Genomic DNA, 6,000 nt, shown 5'->3' on the forward strand with positions numbered 1-6,000 from the left:
CATCCTAGTAGTCCCCCACTCCCACCCCAAACAAGTGCTGGGGGCACAATATTAATAGGTATTAACCTAAGACCAGAACCAAACCCAATTCTAAACTGAACCCACCAGGGACTTTCCTGGCAGTCCAGTGGTTAAGACTCCATGCTCCCAACGCAGGGGGCATGGGTTCAATCCCTGGTCAGGGAACTAAGATCCCGCATAATGCAGCCAAAAAAAAAAAAAATTAAACAGCTATTAGCACTCCCAGGTACTGAAAAGCTCTGCCTCAACCTAGGCTATTAGTTAAGGAGGATTAAGTGCCTTGGGTATAGGGACAGCAACAGCAAAAGTCACCACAAGGTGTGTCTGGATCCCAGGCACAGTCCCTGAATCCACACCACCTCTTCACCCAGTTTCATGCACAGCAACTCCTAGCAGGGAAAATAAAATGGATCCACGGATTGTCTGCTGGCACAACTGGAACAGAGGAAAAGCTGAGAAACTGAAACAAACGAGTATGCAGGGTGGGCTTCCCTGGTGGCGCAGTGGTTGAGAATCTGCCTGCCAATGCAGGGGACATGGGTTCGAGCCCTGGTCTGGGAAGATCCCACATGCCGCGGAGCAACTGGGCCCGTGAGCCACAATTACTGAGCCTGCGCGTCTGGAGCCTGTGCTCCGCAACAAGAGAGGCCGTGATAGTGAGAGGCCCACGCACGGCGATGAAGAGTGGCCCCCGCTCGCCGCAACTAGAGAAAGCCCTCGCACAGCAACGAAGACCCAACACAGCCAAAAAAAAATAAATAAATTTAAAAGTAAAATCACAGGTTTAAAAAATGGCAACTGTTAAAAAAAAAAAAAAGAGTATGCAGGGTAAAGGGGCAGAGTAGACTCTTAGAGGACCTGCGATAAGGAGCCAACGAACCAACTTCTGCTGGGCAGAGAGGGGGAGGGAGGAGCCAGCACAGCAGAGAACAAACGAGGGAGATAGAGACTCATTCTTCAGGGAGCCCAGAGATCCCAGCCACTTTCTGAACAGTCAATCTCTAAACGGGCTCTCTCGGCAACCAGTGAAATCCTCCATGGAAGGTGAAAGGAACTACAGTTCTTTCCAACACGGGCTGGAACGCTCCAGCTCTGCGCAGAGATGACCCCATCCGGGAGACACCCCTTTCCACTCCACCCAGATCCAGGGAGCCAGATGTCACAGCCACCCCACTTACTTTATGGATGGTGACAGACCTTCACAGGGTGGGCATCGTGGACATGGCTGGAGTCAAAAAGACGAAAAGAATCTGAGTTCTCCTCTGTCCTGTCTCAGGTTGAGGTTGGCTACTGATTGTGTTGACTCCACCAATTCTGAGTTATTGGAAAGGAAAAGGGACATGTCAACAGGGCAGGAAAAAAAAAAAAAAAAAAAAGATGCCAAAGAAGTCTGATCAGGTTTAAAAGCCAAACAAACTCATCCCCGAGGGAAGCTCACTCACTGAGGTATTGGAGTGGCATGTGAGGAAGTGCCCTGGGGAAAAACACAACACACAGGTGCGAGGCCAAGCCCAGGTGTGCACAAACACGTGTTCAGACATGTGCTGGTGAGAAGCAGGGACCCTGGTAAAGGCACATCCAGAGGGGTGAGAGGAGGGGGCAGAACCAGGTCAAGGACTGGGCTTGAGGACTGTGGCACGGAGGATTAGAGACGGGAAGGTGGAGTTGAGAGAGAGAAGTGGAACTTACTGAAAGCCTCTATCTGCCAGATGCTGTAAAATATCTTACTTAATTCTCAATTCCATGGTGCAAAGAGAGGCTTGGAATACTTAAGAGATTAATGGACTGCTAGTTAAGTGGCCAAGCTGGGAACTGAGATATCACCTCCCGTTGACTGTAAAGCTCACTTATTTTCAATTACGGGAAGCTGCCTTACCCGACCCTTGGGGATGGGAAGGGTGACAGTCAGAGCCCTTTCTGGGAGGAGAGAAAGAGAGTAAATAGAGAAATTAAAGAAACAGGGCAATCAAGGCTTACAACAGACGGGAATGGGCAGTTTTGGCTTCAAGCATCCAAGCAGCTAATTATTCGACATTTTCTGTCTGCCCTCTGTGTGTGCGTGCTAGGCGCTAGAGTTAGAGATGGATAAAAAACAGTCCCTGCCCTCAAGGGGGCTTACCGTCCACTGAGAAACCAAACAAGAGACAACTGTGCGAGAGCAAGAAATGCCCAAATTTGGGGAAGTCAGAGCAGGGCGCCTACGGTGATGAACGTAGGCACCTATCATGTGCTGAATAAGTGCTGGCAAATACAGAGAACTGGATGAGAAATGGTTAAAGGGCAGGGGTGGGATGTGGTGGTGAAGGGTGAGAAAGCGGGGGTGACAAGAAGCCTCAGGGGAGCCCACTCCCGAGTCCCGCGTCCCGCCCCCTCCTGTCAGGGCCGCTGAGGGCCCGGCGGCGAGGCCGGAGTGGGGGGACGCCCGCCGGCCCGGATCCTGAGTCCCCGGGAACCCGGCGTCCCACAGGCCCACGCCGGGGTACTCAGGACTCGCCGTGCTGCCCCGGGCCGGGCCCCACCACCCGACGCGCTCGCCCTCTCACCTTCACCTTCCCGGCCTCCCGGCGGCCATCATAACCCCGACGTCACCAACACGCTCCCCCCGGGGACAGGCGGGAGGAGGAGGCAGGACGCGCGCGTCACCAGCCGCCGCAGGTTCGCCGTTCTGGTCCCAGTGAGTCGGTGGACTCCGAGCTCAGCAGGTTCCACCCCACTAACCCTTATGTGTCAGGGATCAGCTGTCTCAGCGCCTGGAGATGCGCCTCAGCGATCTTATTCACAGCACAGGCGTCCCAGGCCGATGACGTAAATTTCGGGACTCCCGCTGCATCATGGGGGTTATAGTTCCGCCAGGCGCCCGTGAAGGCTGGGGTGGGCGGGGCCACGAGCTGTCAAGGGGAAAAGAAACCAAGGGCGTAGATTAGCGGTTCCCGCTCTTTCGTTTGTTGCCCCAGAGCCTGACCCCAAGGACCTTGTCTGCTCTGGAATCCAAGCTTGCGTTTGGTAATTTTAAACAAGAGCTCTCAAGAGGAAGACAGGAAGCAAGCCTGGGCCTGCCGCCCTTCAATTGACTTTGAGGAAGTAAGAACAGCAACAGTCCCTGAGTAGGCTACCTAACATACGTCGTTTTGACCTTCACAGCGGTCCCAGTTGGCTCAGAGGGGAGATTACCCCAGCTCACATATGGCAGCTTACTAGGCCTCATTATGTGCCAGGCACTGGGACACGGCAGTAAACAGGCTCCTGATGGCCTCAGCAACAGCAGGGAAGGCTCCAAGCCTGCGCTCTCAGGTATGGTACCCCCCAGCCATGTGTGCTACGAGCTCCTGAAATGTGGCCAGTGCAAACTGAGATGTGTAAGACTCGGTAAGAAAAGGAATGTAAACAATCTCATTGATATTTTTGTATTGTAAAATGATAGTATTTTGGATAAATTGTGTTAAATAAAATATATTACTAAAATGAAGTTCACCTGTCCATTTTACTGTTTAAAATGTGGCTACTAAAAAATCTAAAATTACATAAATGGCTCGCTGTGATATGGTGGTTTATAATAAGAACTATATATTTGGTCTTTGTCCACTGTGCCTGGCACAGAGCTCCTAAAGCCCTGGTAATTACCTATATAAGAGCCATAGGGGCATCTTTTGTCGTAATATTTAGTTTTGTCCTCAGTTTCTGAAACAGCTTCAGAGCTATTCAAATAAAGGTGAAATGAGTGTCTTTTTGTTATTCACACCTTTCAACCACACCTGAGTTTATGTTAATGAGACAACTTTTGGGAAACTCCTAAAGATGGGGGCTGGTTGCCAGGGGAACCCAACGACGTGATTAGAGGGTTGCAACTTTCAGCCTCACCACCCCTCTCAACCTCCTGAGAGAGGAGTTGGAGATTGACTTGATCACTAATGGCCAATGATTTAATCAACCATGCCTATATTCTCTGTGAAAGAAATGTTCTTGTCCCATGGCAGAAAGAATTCAGAGATGAGACAGGGAGGTCAAGAAAGTAAATTGAGTATTTATTTAAGCAAAAGTATGCTCTCAAAGGGAGAGCGGGCAGACAGGTGAGTAGCTGCCCCGAGTTTTCTTGGCAAGCCGGTCATGTGGAGTGTACAAATGAAGGGGCGGAATATTCATTGCAGAAGGAAGGCTTGGGGGTCGTGTTCCCTGATTTTCATTCCAGCTCCACCTTCCCAAGGGGAGGAGGGATTTTTTTTTTTTTTTTTTTTTGGGAGGAGGGATTTTTGTCCTTATTTACCCTTGATTGGAAGTGTCATGGAGCCAGTGTATAATGGGTATTTCTTATCTGCAAGGCTAATTTTTATTGTAATGAGAGCATAATGAGCAAAAGGTTACGTCTGGACACTGGAGATTCCCACCTTTTCCCACCTTTCTTTGTCTGCCACCCCAGGATATGTGGTTTCCTGTCAGTCTGGAGGTTCCTGCTTTTCTCTGTCTGCCTGCGGACCCCAAGATGCATGGTTTCCTGCCATCTGGCCTGTGCTCCCCTTTCTCTGCTCACATCTAGCTACCTGCCTGGTTTTTTGGTGTATTTTAAAAAAATAATTAATTAACTGATTAATTTTATTTTTGGCTGCGTTGGGTCTTCGTTGCTGCGTGTGGGCTTTCGCTAGTTGCAGCGAGCAGGATCTACTCTTCGTTGCGGTGCATGGGCTTCTCATTGTGGTGGCTTCTCTTGTTGTGGAGCACGGGCTCTAGGTGCATGGGCTTCAGTAACTGTGGCACGTGGGCTCAGTAGTTGTGGCTCGTGGGCTCTAGAGCACAGGCTCAGTAGTTGTGGCTCACGGGCTCAGTTGCTCCGTGGCATGTGGGATCTTCCCGGACCAGGGCTCAAGCCCATGTCTCCTGCATTGGCGGGCAAATTCTTAACCACTGCACCACCAGGGAAGCCCTACCTGCCTGTTTTAACACCTATGTAATGAAGTCCTCATAAAAAGCCCTGAACTATGGTCCAGAGAGCTTCCAGGCTGGTAAACAAGTGGAGGTGCTGGGAGGGTGGCGTGCCCAGAAAGAGCATGGAGGGCTTCCCTGGTGGCGCAGTGGTTAAGAATCTGCCTGCCAATGCAAGCGACATGGGTTTGAGCCCTGGTCCGGGAAGATCCCACATGCCGCGGAGCAGCTAAGCCTGTGCGCCACAACTACTGAGCCTGTGCTCTAGAGCCCACGAGCCACAACTACTGAGCCCATGTGCCACAACTACTGAAGCCCGCGCGCCTAGAGCCCGTGCTCCGCAACAAGAGAAGCCACTGCAGTGAGAAGCCTGAGCACCGCAACGAAGAGTAGCCCCTGCTCGCCGCAACTAGAGCAAGCCGTGCACAGCAATGAAGACCCAATGCAGCCAAAAATAAATAAATAAATAAGTTTATAAAAAAAGAAAAGAAAAAGCATGGAAACTCCTCACTCCTTCCCACATGCCTTGTCCTATGCATCTCTTCCATCTAGCTGTTCCTAAGTGGTATCCCTTTATAATAAACTGGTAATCTAGTAAGTAAACTGTTTTCCTGAGTTCTGTGAGCCACTCTAGTAAATTAATCAAACTTCAGGAGGGGCTCATGGGACTCTCCAATTTATAAACGGTTCATCAGAAGCATGGGTGACAACCTGGACTTGCAATTGGCATTTGAAGTGGGGACGGTCTTGTGGGACTGAGCCCTTAACCTATGGGATCTGATGCTATCCCCAAGACAGCCTTTCTGTTTTCACTCAGAATTGGAGGACTGCTTGGTGTGGGAAAAACCCAGACACATTTGGTGACCAGAAGTGTCATTAAGTGGAGTATTGTGTGGAGTATAAGGAAAAACAATAGAGTTTTTCCTCTACACTCGGGTTTGTGGTTCACATTATACAGTTGTACCTCGGTATCCGCAGGGGACTGGTTCCAGGACCCTCCCGGGACACCAAAATCCTCCAGTGCTCAGGTCCCTTACATAAAATGGCGTAGAACAGCCCCACCAC

The 6,000-nt window shown here is 50.5% G+C and overlaps 1 protein-coding gene across 3 annotated transcripts in view; it reads right to left on the reverse strand.

Moving 5' to 3' along the window:
- The window catches only part of MFN2 (mitofusin 2), a 28,270-nt gene extending 25,460 nt beyond the window's left edge, over positions 1-2,810 (reverse strand). The window contains exons 1-3 of one of the 3 annotated variants that reach the window (XM_082416687.1): positions 2,565-2,810; positions 1,464-1,495; positions 1,200-1,335 (exon numbers count right to left, since the gene is read on the reverse strand). The gene's annotated coding sequence lies outside the window, so the exon portion shown is untranslated. The remainder of the gene's footprint in view (positions 1-1,199; positions 1,336-1,463; positions 1,496-2,564) is intronic. The other 2 variants (XM_082416686.1, XM_082416688.1) reach the window with 2 other exon arrangements.
- Between the last annotated feature and the right edge of the window lie 3,190 nt (positions 2,811-6,000).

Source organism: Balaenoptera physalus, assembly GCF_965194825.1.
Source record: "Balaenoptera physalus genome assembly, chromosome: 1".
Lineage (NCBI taxonomy): Eukaryota > Metazoa > Chordata > Mammalia > Artiodactyla > Balaenopteridae > Balaenoptera > Balaenoptera physalus.